This window comes from Pongo abelii, chromosome 15 (assembly GCF_028885655.2).
Source record: "Pongo abelii isolate AG06213 chromosome 15, NHGRI_mPonAbe1-v2.0_pri, whole genome shotgun sequence".
Taxonomy (NCBI): domain Eukaryota; kingdom Metazoa; phylum Chordata; class Mammalia; order Primates; family Hominidae; genus Pongo; species Pongo abelii.
Genome location: NC_072000.2, coordinates 26,537,950 through 26,553,060, shown reverse-complemented (window position 1 = coordinate 26,553,060; position 15,111 = coordinate 26,537,950). Strand labels below are relative to the sequence as shown.

General features: G+C 45.5%; 1 protein-coding gene across 1 annotated transcript in view; it reads right to left on the bottom strand.

Moving 5' to 3' along the window:
• The window catches only part of PSMB11 (proteasome subunit beta 11), a 36,079-nt gene that overhangs the window by 17,799 nt on the left and 3,169 nt on the right, over positions 1 to 15,111 (bottom strand). The gene's annotated exons all lie outside the window — the stretch shown is intronic.

The window sequence follows — 15,111 nt, the reverse complement described above, 5'->3', positions numbered from 1 at the left end:
CAAAGAAGTGGTTGTGAAAGCAGTAGTAACCACAATCTTGGTGATCCTTGTCCTTTTGGTCCTCCAGTGCATATGTGTGGAGGGGAGAGGGTAGTGATGGTGAGTTTATAGCCTCCTGGTCAGGAAGCAGCACTAAGTTGTCACTGGAATGTGTGGGTGGGGAAGAGGCCCTGCTGAGAGCAGAGAGATGGCTGATTTATCACATCCAGCACTATTGGGGCTGGGGGGAGTTCCCAAGCTATGGTGGCAGCAGATGGCAAGGCCTTCTGTTAAAGAGAAGACAGGAGATAGAGGAGGTTGATGGGAGAAACCTTTAAAAAATGGGAGTGAAGAACACAAACAATACCACCTTGTATTTAGTCAGAAGGCAGAAAGTGGTTGGTGAAGGTGACAACCCAGTGTCATGTTTTGAGACTGAGAGGTTTGGAGGGGTCATTCACAGAATAAGAGGGGGTAAACCCTCCTCTCCTGTACTGCAGCTACCTTCCCTTCCCCTTCAGCCTTGTGCAGTCTTTGTATTGATTGATGAGGGCTGTCGGCCAGGAACTGATCAAGGCTTGTTAATTGCAGTTGTCAAATGCAGGGAAATTGGGAATTAGTGAAATGGGAGAAGGGGGTTTGGAAAACAAATGACTCGTGCCTAAGGAAATTTTTTGCAGGAAAGTATCTCAGGAGCCCCTGCAGTCAGGGAGCTGCTGGTGTGGACTCAGACTACATGGTTGAAATAGGCAGGAGCTGGGCCTGGCACAGTGGCTCAGGCTTGTAATCCCAGCACCAGCACTTTGGGAGACTGAGGCGAGCAGATCACTTGATGCCAGGAGTTTGAGACCAGTCTGGCCAACATGGTGAAACCTGTCTCTACTAAAAATACAAAAAATTAGCTGGATGTGGTGGTAGGCACCTGTAATCCGAGCTACTTGGGAGGCTGAGGCAGGAAAATCCCTTGAACCTGGAGGCAGAGGTTGCAGTGAGCCGAGATCGTGCCATTGCACTCCAGCCTGGGCAACAAAAGCAAAGCTCTATCTAAAAAAAAAAAAAAAAAAAGAAAGAAAGAAATAGGCAGGACCCAAGCTACATCTTCCTTCTTGCAGACTGTTGGGAAATGGTTAGCTGCGTGAGAAGCACAGGTAGGTCATCTTCCTCCCACTTAGGACATTGGTTTGCAGATCTTTAAAAAAAAAAACAAAAGCACTCTTAGGAGAAATCCCAATGCCTGAAAAAAAATCAGAGGTTGAAATTGAGCTCAGAGGTCCAGAGCCTCAACCATTGAGCTTCCCCATCCAGCCACTCTCCGCAGCACTCTTTGTTAGCCCCATACACATACATAGTCCCTGGCACTTCTTGGAACCTCAAGGAACACAATTTGAACACCTCTTCCCTGGGAAATAGCCTTAAGGATAGAAAGAGAATTGAAGATTGGAATTTCCTTACATGACCCCAGAGAGCATAAGACCCCAGCTTTGGTCCATGAACAGAAAATTCTGGAGAGAAGAGATGATCTTGAAACAATGCAACCCTTTGCCCTGTTTCTGTCTCACACTTTGCTTTGGCAGTGGTTTAGCTGTTTAACGGAAACACCTATTCTGCACTGGCAGAGTCCTTATGTTAGAAGAGAAAATGAATATTCTGTTCTGGCATATCCCTGTTGATCTACCTTCCTGGGTCTTGGGTAAAAGACTCATTTAATGGAAGAGCTCGATTTGTGGTAGGTTTTTCTGGGAAGAAAGTAGAGCAGAGGTAGGGAAAAACTGCAAGTCTGTAGGCTAGTGGTATCCACCCTGTGCATTTGTGATTTCTTGCTGATGGTTACTGGGGGGAAATTGGCTTTGCAGCGATGTTTTGTGTCTCCGCTTGTGTGGGAATGATGGACGCCGCATAGGATTGGAGAGATGCTTTTGAGTGGAGTGTACCAGTTCAGGGACTCCCATCAGATTCATTTCCCAGTACAGTCCTCCTGACAAAGGATGATGGAAAAGAAATCGCCTTAAATAGCTGGAAGATTAATTTCTGTCGGCAGTTCCCAGGCGTCCAAGGGACTGGGCTCTTTAAGTGATGTCTGACAATTTCTCTTCCCTCAACAGATAACTCAGTAACACCAAAATCTGGCTCCTCAGGGTAGGTGATGGGACTAATCTGATTAAATAGGGAGCAAATACTCCTGGAGGCCCCTTGCTTTCTCTTGCTAGCCTTCCAGCATCTGCACACCAGGCAAGGGAGGGCTGTGGGGAGTAGCAGTGCACTGTGGGGTGCGTAGAATGTTCATGAAGGAAGGTGAAAAGGTAGGTGAGGATGTGGGGGAGGAGGGAGGAAGGGCACAGTTAACGCAAATCAAAGACTGAAGCATAATAGTTACTGAGTGTTCCTCTTTAGGCAAAACCAGAAGGTCAATGTCTCTTGATATCCTCCTCAGCTAGCAAATGAGAAAACTGTCAGAGCCATTTGGGGAGTGGAAGGTCACATCCTCTGAGGGGAAATAAAACAACTGATTTATTCTGGCCCACAGATTCTATGTGGTCTGTTAGGGGAAGGAAGAAAGAGGTGGGATGAAAAGAGAATAAAGTAGGAAAAAAAGGTGGATGGAAATTTTGAGGGGAGCATTTCCCTTGTGTCAGGAGTAACAAGGATAGGATGATTAGGTTAGGAGAGAATCTACATGACCATATCTAATTTTCGGTGGATACATTTAGGTTTTTAATTTTCTTTTATTTTTGTTTCTTTTGTTAGATCTTCCCCTGACCTGCTCCCAGGGCTATAACAGATATGGACTTTGAAACTGTATAGAGTATAGAGCAGTGCTCTATAATTTCAAATATACATATATTGCAACCAAGCACCTCTGCTGTTTTGCATTTGTTTCTTGTTTGTTTTTATAAATTCTAGTTTCTCTTCAGGAAGCCAGAATCATACTGGGAATGCTTCAATTATAGTGGGCAAGAGGGAGCGCAAACACAGCAATCAGAACTGCCCTGATCAGCAGCTACTGCCACCTTCTGCCTGACCTGGGCCACCCCTCTTTTCCCCCCAAGTCAGCCTCCCATGCTCCCCAGGCCTGGCTTCAGAGCCAAGTTCTGGTTTCCAGGAGCTCTGCCCCCCACTGATGCATTTCAATAAAAAACATTTCTAAAATGTCCCCTTTGCAGTTGTTAGTGGGTCAAGCAGAAGAAATTCTACTCACGTCAGCTTCTTGGGCTTATTTGACCCAACTCATTTCTCCCAGAAGCTTTTGCCTCTGAGTTAGGTGCCAAGCTTAAGCTAGTATTTAACTCTTTATGGTCCAGATTAAGCTGTCATCAGCCATAAAGATATGACCCAGTTTATTTGAAAGGAAATAAGACACCATGGGTTCGACGCCTTCTGATGCTTCCCATTACTTATCCCCGGCCCCATCTTAGGCTTTTCCTCCCTTTGCCTCGTTCCATGTTTTCTCTCTGCTCTCTCACTTTATAAAAATTCTCTTTCCTCTGCAGAGTTTAAATAAAAACCAATCAATCAATAAACCAAGGGCTGCTTATAGGCTTTACTGTAACAAGAAAAGGTTATCATTAGCTGCAGGGTACCCAAAAAGCTGGTATTATAGAGGAAAACAGATGGAATGGCAGAAAGTGAACTAGAGAGAACAAGAGACAAACCAGAGAGAAACAGAAAAGCGACTCCCAGGCAGCAAGCGCGAGATTCAGCAAAGTGCAGAGGGAGATGTGAACGTGGCAGAGAAAGATGGATGGAGACATTGACAGGCAGAGCTGGACTGTGAATGGGGGGAGACAGGGAGTGGGAAAGGAGACTGAGAAGGACAGTGACAGAGAGTGGGCAGAAAAATAGAGAGGAAGGAAGCGGCTCGAAGCTAATGCACAGTGAAACATGTCCCCCTGGAGACAGATAATTTCTCCAGCCATACGTAATGAACACGTGCCTCTCTGTGTGTTGCCCCTGTACTGTCACAGTCACTTAAATTCTGCAAGAATCTCTCCATGTCTACACCACTTATGCGAGGTTGGAAAGAAGGTTTGGGCTCTCCCAACCCCCATCTCAATCCAGCCAGGCCGAAGACAGAAAATTAGAAACCTCTGTCGTAAAAGTAACAGGGTGAGTGAGGCAGGATCACAGATTCAGTACCTTTGAAAATTTGTTTTTAGGTTCACTAAGACGCCTTCTCTGCCCACACCTCCATACTCCTTGGCCACACACATCATACACACATAACTCATCCTCTTTTCTCCATACGTGCCTGCAGATCAGGGCCTAGGGTGCCTAAGTCAGGAGAGGGAAGCCACTACCTCCCAGGAAGACTGAGGAATAGCACATCAGGTAAGACGGGAAATAAGTAGGTCCAAATAGAAGTACCCGTAGACTACAAGGCACCAAGGTAGAGGGGATGTTTTTGCACTACTGCAGCTCTTTTCTCATTCTAGCCTCAACACCATCACTATCCCAGAGACATCTATGTAAGCCTCCCCATGCATACAGAGTTTCACACAATACACAGGCTTTTTTTCACAGCAGCTTATCTCCAGTGGTGATGTGTGGTATTGTCTGATTAGAGGGAATCCTCTGAGCACCGTGGTTATGTGGGAGGGCTCATAATCACCATGTCTCCCTTGGGTCTTGAGTTTGCGCTCATAGCTTAGTCTTTAGAAAAGAAAGCAATGGAGCATTTTAAACCAACACAACATATTCAGCATAGTCCTGCATTTCCAAGCACCTCCTAAAGAGGAAAAATATGCATAAAGGTGGGTCAATCCAAGTGTGGTCCTTGGCTAGGGGTCAGCACTGTTCTACATCTCATTTAAACAGCCTTAGGGCCAGGTGCCATGGTTCACACCTATAATCCCAACACTTTGGGAGGCCAAGGTGGGAGGCTCACTTGAGCTCAGGAGTTCAAGACCATCCTGGGCAAAATAATTAGACCCCCATCTCTACAAAAGATATTAAAATTTAGCCAGGTGTGGTGGTACATACCTCTAGTACCAGCTACTCAGGAGGCCGAAGCAAAAGGATCACTTGAACCTAGGACATGAGGCTGCAGGGAGCCGTGATCGTACCACTGCACTCCAGCCTGGGTGACAGAGTTAGACCCTGTCTCAAACAAAAAAAAAACAAATCAAAAAACAGCCTTAGGCATGTGCCACATCAAAGAGCATCTATGTAGTGTCTCTGGTTGTTTCCTGGCATGTCTGCCTGCTTTTTCAGTTAAGCACTATACTGTAGTTTTTACTTGTTCCCCCCACAGTGTCTAGCATGCTGTTGGCTACTCAGGAAAGATATATAATAAATGTACTTTTAATAAATGAATTAATGAGGCTAGGTGCATTAGCTCACGCCTGTAATCCTAACACTTTGGGAGGCCAAGGTGGGTGGATCACTTGAGGTCAGGAGTTCGAGGCCAGCCTGGCCAATGTGGTGAAACTCTGTCTCTACTAAAATACAAAAATTAGCTGGGTGTGGTGGTGTGCACCTGTAATCCCAGCTACTTAGGAGGCTGAGGCAAGAGAATCACTTGAACTGCAGTGCAGGCTGCACTGGGCAGAGATCCCACCAGCCACTGTACTCCAGCCTGGGCAACAGAGCGAGACTCCACTAAAAAAAAAAAAATACAGAATTAATGAATGATGGCCAAGCGCAGTGGCTCACGCCTGTAATCCCAGCACTTTGGGAGGCCGAGGCAGGCGGGTCACCTGAGGTCAGGAGTTCAAGACCAGCCTGGCTAACACAGTGAAACCCCGTTTCTACTAAAAATACAAAAAAATTAGCCAGGTGCAGTAGCAGGTGCCTGTAGTCCCAGCTACTCGGGAGGCTGAGGCAGGAGAATTGCTTGAACCTGGGATGTGGAGGTTGCAGTGAGCCGAGATTGTGCCACTGCACTCCAGCCTGGGGGACAAGAGCGAGACTTCATCTCAAAAAAAAAAAAAAAAAAAAAAAAAAATTAATGAATGATTTCACTATGGTGTCATTTTGCCAGTGGTTCCTACCCTTCTTAGCACTGTGACTCCCATATTGTTTAATTTTAACATGCTGTTTGCTGCTCTTAAACATACTATGGGCCGGGCACGGTGGCTCATGCCTATAATCCTCGTGCTTTGGGAGGCCAAGGCAGGTGGATCACCTAAAGTCAGGAGTTCGAGACCAGCCTGGCCAATATGGTGATGAAACTCCATCTCTACTAAAAATACAAAAATCAGCTAGGTGTGGTGGCACGCGCCTGTAATCCCAGCTACTCAGAGGCTGAAGCAGGAGAATCACTTAAACCTAGGGGGCAGAGGTTGCAGTGAACCAAGATTGTACCACTTCGTTCCAGCCTGGGTGAAAGAGTGAAACTCTGTCTCAAAAAGACAAAAAAACAAAAACGAAAACTATGAAACGTATATTAATTTTTAAAATTAAGACAAATTAAAATTACTTGTTTTGTGAAATTTTTTTTTTTTGAGATGGAGTCTCGCTCTGTCGCCCAGGCGACATTGGCGCAATCTCGGCTCACTGCAAGCTCCGCCTCCCAGGTTCATGCCATTCTCCTGCCTCAGCCTTCCGAGTAGCTGGGGCTACAGGCGCCCACCACCATGCCCGTGAATTTTTGGTTTTTTTTGTATTTTTTAGTAGAGACAGGGTTTCACCGTGTTAGCCAGGATGGTCTTTTTTTTTTTTTGGCACCACTGCACTCTAGCCTGGGCGACAGAGCAACACTCTATCTCAAAAAAAAATAACATAAATGTAAAGAAGATAATGAAGAAGGGAAAGAGGAGAAAAATGAGTAGATAGATGCCAGCTATTATATGTAGAAGAAATAACAGAATTTGAAAAATCACCATTTGGCAAACCCCAGTGCAAAAATAGGAAGGTGCAAGGTTGTGGGAGAACAGGATATTCACATTATCTAAGATAATCACTGTATTAGTTTGCTAAGGCTGCTATAACAAAACACCATAGTCTGAGTGGCTTAAACAACAGAAATTACTTTCTCCCAGTTCTAGAAGCTGTAGGTCCAAGATCAGAGAATCAGCAGTGTTGATTTCTTCTGAAGCCTCAGTCCTTGGCTTGCAGAGAGCTGCCTTCTCACTGTATCCTCACATGTCTTTCCTCTGTGCACCACAGGTATCTCTTTGTGTCCAAATTCACTCTTCTTATAAGGACACCAGTCAGACTGGCTCTACCCTAAGTGCCTCATTTAACTTAATCACTTCTTTAAAGACTCAGTCTCCAAATACAGTTGAATCCTGAGGTACTGGAGGTTAGGGCTTCAATATATAAGTTTTAGGGGAACACATTTCAGCCCATAACAATCACTCTATTTATTATTAGTTTACTAATTAATTATGAATGGCAAATATACTTCTCCAATAGAGACGTCTAGCAGACATGAATAAACTTGCAGTCACCAATAATAGAACAAACTGACATTATATGCCTCTTGATGTGATACAATAAGAAGTATACAAAATTACCTAAGTAATATATTCTTGCTAAAAATGTTTAACCTTGGCCCTGATGTGGTGGCTCATGCCTATAATTCCAGCATTTTGGGAGACCAAGGCAGGAGGATCCCTTGAGCCCAGGAGTTTGAGACCAGCCGGGGCAACATAGGGGGATCTTGTCTCTACCAAGTAATAACTTTTTGAAATTAGCAGGGCACGGTGGCATGCACATGTAGTCCCAAGCTACTCAGGAGGCTGAGGCAGGAGGATGGCATGAGCTTTGGATGTCAAGGCTGCAGTGAACTGTGATTACATCACTGCACTCCAGCCTAGGTGACAGAGCAAGACCCTGTCTCAAAAAAGAAAAAAAAAAAAAAGCTTAACCTGAACCTAATCACAAGAAAACAGATAAATCAGATTGCAAATAATGTCCTGACTCTTCCAGTAGAAACACCACGAAAGATTCACACACACCCACATGGCAAAGGAGCACAGCACTTAGGTGCAGTGCTGCAGAATCCTGTCCCACAACATTGCAAATGAGCTTGTTCTCAGTCTTGGGACACTCGTGGATGTGCCCCATATCTTCACAGTACTTGATTTTCACAGTAACTGGTTGCCAAGGAGAAAAACCATAAAGGCACCTATAATCCCAGCACTTTGGGAGGCCGAGGCGGGCAGATCACTTGAGGTCAGGAGTTTGAGACCAGCCTGGACAACATGGTGAAACCCTGTCTCTACTAAAAATACAAAAATTGGCCAGGCGTGGTGGCTCATGCCTATAATCCGAGCACTTTGGGAGGCCGAGGTGGGTGGATCATCTGAGGCCAGAAGTTCGAGACCAGCCTGGCCAACATGGTGAGACCCGGTCTCTACTAAAAATGCAAAAATTAGCTGAGACTGGTGGTGCATGCCTGTAATCCCAGCTACTCAGGAGGCTGAGGCAGGAGAATCGCTTGAACCTAGGAGACAGAGGTTGCAGTAAGCCGAGATAGTGCCACTGCACTCCAGCCTGGGTGACAGAGTGAGATTCAGTCTAAAAAAAAAAAAAAATTAGTTGGGCGTGGTGACGGGTGCCTGTAATCCCAGCTACTCAGGAGGCTGAGGCAGGAGAATTGCTTGAACCAGGGAGGGAGAGGTTGCAGAGCCAAGATCATGCCACTGCACTCCAGGCTGGGCAAGAGACTCTATCTCAAAACAAACAAACAAATAGAAAACATAAGGGGCACAATTTCACAAAATCATAAGGTTTTAAGATGAGTGTGTGTATTTGAAAGTTTTGTGATGATTGTTTCTTTTCTTGTAGGTTGAAAGAAGCTCAAAGGCAAGAATGTTACTTTTGAATTCCCAAAGTTTCAATTGTAAACAAAAATGACTAAATAATATATCATTCACAGTTTTATGTTTGTTTGTTTAGACAGAGTTTGGCTCTTGTTGCCCAGGCTGGAGTGTAATGGCATGATCTTGGCTCACTGCAACCTCTGCCTCCCAGGTTCAAGTGATTCTCTTGCCTCAGCCTCCCAAGTAGCTGGGATTACAGGTGCACACCACCAAGCCTGGCTAATTTTTGTATTTTTAGTAGAAACGGGGTTTCACCATATTGGCCAGGCTGGCCTCCAACTCCTGACCTCAGGTGATTTGCCCACTTCAGCTTCCCAAACTGCTGGGATTACAGACGTGTGTAAGCCACCGTGCCTGGCCTGTTATGGCATTTTAATTTATTTTGTTTTGGTTTTTGACACTTTTTTAAAACTGATCTTAAGATGCTCCAGTTGCTTCTACAATTTTTATCAAATTTTTGCATCTAACAATCAAATTCAGCACTTTTTTCTTTAAAATCGAATCTACTTTCACTCCTGCTACAATATAAACCCCTTCTTCTCTCTTCCTTGAGGGCTGTTCTCTGCTGCCTGCCATCTTCCTTTTCTGTTGTTTCCTTTGCATTACCTTCCACCTTTCTGTACCCTTTCTCAACTCTGAATCTCAGCTCTCTCATACTTTCCTCTCCAGTGTCTCTTAGGACATATTCTCAGCTGGCTGTAGGATTTCCTTCCGCTCCTGTTCTAAGATGCTCTCCCATGTGTTAACGAATGACTGTTGGAAACAGCTTCCTGGCCTCACTCTAGGGGAAGTTACATTTCACTGTAGGGGAGGCCCCTTTGGGATCTCATTGAACAGAAACAGCTTAAAATAAACGATCTGCTTGATTCAAAGCCAAATTAGCAATTTTCCTCAATCGACAAGTCATCTGTAAAGTCTAACATTTGAAATTTCAGATGTTTTAGAGTTGAAAATTGTAATTTTTAGGTGAAAATGGTACATTTTCTCCCTATTCTCATTACCTAACAGCACACAAGTTCATTACTCAAAACTTCTACTCAAAGATTCTCCTATGACCATGGGGAAAATAGAAATTTAGGCCAGGCACTGTGGCTCACGCTTGTAATTGTTTGGGAGGCCAAGGTGGGAGAATCACTTGAGCCCAGGAGTTCGAGAACAGCCTGGGCAACGTAGTTAGACTCCATCTCTAAAAAATATTTTAAAAATTAGCTGGGCACATTGGCACACACTTGTAGTCTGAGCTACTCGGGAGGTAGAGGCTGCAGTGAGCCATGATTGCACCACTGCACTCCAGCCTGGGTGACAAAGCAAGTGATCCTGTCTCAAAAAGAAAAAGAAAAAAAAAAAGTCCAGGCGCGGTGGCTCAGGCCTGTAATCCCAGGACTTTGGGAAGCCGAGGCGGGCAGATCACCTGAGGTCGGTCAGGGTGGAGACCAGCCTGACCAACATGGAGAAACCCTGTCTCTACTAAAAATACAAAATTAGCCGGGTGTGGTGGTGCATGCCTGTAATCCCAGCTACTTGGGAGGCTGGGGCAGGAGAATCGCTTGAACCCGGGAGGCAGAGGTTGCGGTGAGCCGAGATCGTGCCATTGCACTCCAGCCTGGGCAACAAAAGTGAAACTCTGTCTCAAAAAAAAAAAAAAGACATGGCTTTTCCAACTTAACTTTGACTTTTGTAGTAATGGACTCATAATTAAAAATATATCCCAGGAGACTGTATGGCAGTTATGAACATTCCATTGATCATCAAAGTGAAGACAGCTTGTCTTTTATGGACAGAACGAGAGCAAAAGAGGGTAACAGCAAGGCAGAGTGGGTTTCAATTTAGACAGAGACTAATGAATAGTCAAGAGCACAGGTTCTGTAGTGAGCACACATGGGTTCAAGCTATGATTCCACTAGTGACCACCATTGAGTTAATTAGCTCAACGACCTCTAGGTAACTTACCAATCCCCCTCTAAGTCTCAGTTTTCTCCTCAGTAAAAGAGGGAGTATAATAGTACTTATCTCACAGAATTGATTAAATGACATACAGAGTGCCTGGCACCAAATAAACTCTCAATAACTGTTGATTTTAATAATTATTAACATTTCTGTTTTCCCTTTATCCTAACATTTTTGAAAATATATCACCTGTAGCTGGGCACAGTGGCTCATGCCTGTAATCCCAGCACTTTGGGAGGCCGAGGCAGGTAGATCATCTGAAGTCAGGAGTTCAAGACCAGCCTGGCCAACATGGTAAAACCTGTTTCTACTAAAAATACAAAAAGTTAACCGGGTGTGGTGGCAGGCTCCTGTAGTCCCAGCTACTCTGGAGGCTGAGGCAGGAGAATTGCTTGAACTCAGGAGGCGGGGGTTTCAGTGAGCCGAGATTGTGCCTCTGCACTCCAGCCTGGGAAACAAGGGCGAAACTCCATCTCAAAAAAAAAAAAAAAAAAGAAAATATATCACCTGTAAATTTGAGAATATGAGATGTCCTAGTACATTCTCATCAAGAGTTAATATTTAATATTTTCCTAGTGATCTCATGGCTTTATTTATTTATTTATTTATTGTTTGAGACAGAATCTCACTTCGTCGCCCAGGCTGGAGGGCAGTGGTGCGATCTCAGCTCACTGCAATCTCTGCCTCCCAGGTTCAAGCGATTCTCCTGCCTCACCCTCCTGAGTAGCTGGGATTACAGGTGCACACCACCACACCTGGCTAAGTAGCCGGGATTACAGGTGCACACTACCACACCTGGGTAAATTTTGTATTTTAGTAGAGACGGGTTTCACCATGTTGATCAAGCTGGTCTCGAACTCCTGACCTCAACTGATCCACCTGCCTCGGGCTTCCAAAGTGCTTGGATTACAGGCATGAGCCACCACACCCAGTTAGGCTTGTGTTATTTTTTAGAAGTTTAAATGAAAAACATATTAAAAGAAACACATGTCGGGCACAGTAGCATGCACCAGCTATTGGGGAGGCTGAGGCAAGAGGATCCCTTGAGTCCAAGAGTTTGAGACCAGCCGAGGCAACATAGTGAGGTCCTGCCTCTAAAAAGAGAAAAAAAGAAACACAGAAAGTCTATAACCCTTGAGAAAGTAAACACTAGCACCTCATTTTCAGGTAAAAGGCAAAGCTATTGCCTAAGCTAGGGTGCTGCTAGGGTGAAAACAACACTGAAGGCACTGGGCCTTTCTGCTGAGAACTAGATCCTACCAACAATGCCCTGGATGTTGAGAACCAACAGTTTTATGGACAAGGCCTGACTGACGGCCAGTGTCAAAATGTGTGTGTGAGTGTGTGTGTGTGTGTATGTTGAACAGCTTGATAAGACAGCTGGCTTGGGGGTTCAGGTCTGTCACCTATTAGCTATGTAAATTTGTAATAAGTACTCTCTGAACCTCAGTTTCTTGTAAAATGGTGATGCCACTAATCTAACTTTGCTACAATCAAATTATCTAATATCCAGGCCATATTTAATTTTCCCAGGTATCCTGGTAGTGTCCAGGATAGCATTTTTTCTTCTGACCCAGATCATACTTTGCATGTAGTTGTCATGTCCCTAGATTATTATTATTATTTGAGACAAAGTCTCGCTCTGTCACCCAGGCTGGAGTGCAGTGGCACCATCTCGGCTCACTGAAATCTCCGCCTTCCAGGTTCAAGTGATTAACGTGCCTCAGCCTCCCGAGTAGCTGGGACTACAGGCATACACCACTACACCCAGCTAATTTTTGTATTTTTAGGAGAGACAGGGGTTTCGCTGTGTTGCCCAGGCTGGTTTCCAACTCCTGAACTCAAGGGATCCACCATGCTGCTTCGGTCTCCCAAAGTACTGGGATTACAGACATGAGCCACTGCGCCCGGCCAAAAAAAATTTATTTTTAAGTGGCACAATCTCAGCTCACTCTAACTTCTGCCTCCCAGGTTAAAGGGATTCTCCTGCCTCAACCTCCCAAGTAGCTGGGATTACAGGCATGCGCCACCAAGCCCAGCCAATTTTTGTATTTTTAGTAGAGATGGGGTTTCACCATGTTGGCCAGGCTGGTCTTGAACTCCTGACCTCAGGTGATCTGCCTGCCTCATCCTCCCAAAGTGCTGGGATTACAGGCATGAGCCACCACGCCCAGCCTTATTATTTTATTATTATTATTTTTTGAGATGGAGTCTCGCTCTGTCCTCCAGCCTGGAGTGCAGTGGCGCAATCTCAGCTCACTGCAACCTCTGCCTCCTGGGTTCAAGCAATTCTCCTACCTCAGCCTCCCGAGTAGCTGGGACTACAGGTGCGCACCACGACGCCCGGCTAACTTTTTGTATTTTTAGTAGAGACGGGGTTTCACCATGTTGGTCAGTCCGGTCTCGAACTCCTGACCTCGTGATCCGCCTGCCTGGACGACAGAGAAAGACTCTGTCTCGAAAAAATAAAAAATAAAAAAAATAATAATACCTAAATTAATACACACAAAGTGTTCAGAACAGTTCCTGCACAATAAGTGTTCACAAATTGCTACTTACTATAGAAGGGAAATTCTTGTGGGATGTGAGTTTCAGAATCTGTGTTTCAGCTAGAAAACAAATTCACTTATTTAATCATAAATGATTTTTGGCCGGGCACGGTGGCTCACGCCTGTAATCCCAGCACTTTGGGAGGCCGAGGCTGGTGGATCACGAGGTCAGAAGATCGAGACCATCCTGACTAACACGGTGAAAATGCGTCTCTACTAAAAATACAAAAAATTAGCCGGCGTGGTGGTGGGCGCCTGTAGTCCCAGCTACTCGGCAGGCTGGGGCGGGAGAACGGCGTGAACCCGGGAGGCGGAGCTTGCAGTGAGCGGAGATCGGACCACTGCACTCCAGCCTGGGCGACAGAGCGAGACTCCAACTCAAAAACAAACAAATAAATGATTTTTTTGGTCAGTGTTTACTAAATATCTACAATTATGCCAGCTACTGCAGTAAGAATCAAACAGTTCCTGGATGGAAAAACAATTTTAAGATATGATCGCTGACCTCAAACAGTTTACTGGAGTGAAATTACTAAAATATGTTAATCAAGGTAGAGTTACCTGCCGCTAGCTGGAGTACGCATGAAGTTCATGCTGATGGGAGCGGAGAGAAGGAAGTAAGCGGTCTGTGCTGAAAGAACATGGATAAAAATTGACCAGTCAGGGAAGGGGAGACGCATAATTCAGGCTAAAAAAAAAAAAAAAAAGCCACTTGAGTAAAGGAATAATACAAGATTGATAAGATGAGCGTAGAGGGAACTAAGAACAAATACGTGCCCAGGCGCAGTGGCTCACGCCTGTAATCCCAGCACTTTGGGAGGCCAAGGAGGGCGGATAACTTGAGATCAAGAGTTCAAAACCAGCCTGGCCAACATGGTGAAACCCCGTCACTACTTAAAAAAAAAAAAAAATAGCCGGGCGTGGTGGCACATGTCCGTAATCCCAGCTACTCGGGAGGCTGAGGCAGGAGAATCGCTTGAGCCTGGGAGGTGGGGGTTGCAGTGAGCGGAGATCACATCACTGAGAAAAAAAAAAAAAAGGCAGGGTGGGCACATCACCTGAAGTCAGGAGTTCGGGACCAGCCTGGCCAACATGGCGAAACCCTGTCTCTACTAAAAATAAAAAAAATTAGCTGGGTGCGGTGGCGCACGCCTGTAGTCCCAACTTCTTGGGAGGCTGAGGCAGGAGAATCGCTTGGGCGGGGTGGGGGTGGGGGTGGGGGTGGGGGCGGAGGGGCGGAGTTTACAGTGAGCGAAGATCATACCACTGCACTCCAGCCTGGGTGACAGAGCGAGACTCTGTCTAAATAAATAAATAAATAAATAAATAAATAAATAACAAATAGGTGGGTGGGACCAGATTATGGGTGGCTTAAAATCCAGGTATACCAGCTGTCTTCCTGGAAATAAAGAGGAGTCATTTTAGTTCTGAGAATGTGGTCTGAGCCAGGTAGAGAAACTGGGAGCTCAGGCTGAAGTGTAAGACTACTTTGCCTTTCTCCAGAAAGATGTTCCATACGTGAATGTTCATTTAAACGTGGGGGTGTTAAGCAACACACGTGACCAGAGACATTTCACCTGGAAACCTGGAGTAGGGCCCACGCACCAAGTCCCTGATGTTTAATCGCAGTCTAGAATGTTACTGACTAGTTCACTCAATTTAACAAAGTGTCCGGAGGTCGCTCACTGGATTGTTATGCTGGTGACTGGGCCTTGTTTCACCGAGAAAAAAAGATGGGAAAGGGTGACAGGACGGTGAGAGAGTGAAAGGGAGAGAGGTGGGAAAGGGGTCTGCCAAGGTCCACGCGAGGTTGGGGGTCAGGGTTCCGGCGGCCCTCAGGGGCCCCCCCACTCCAGGGTTGGCACCTCGGG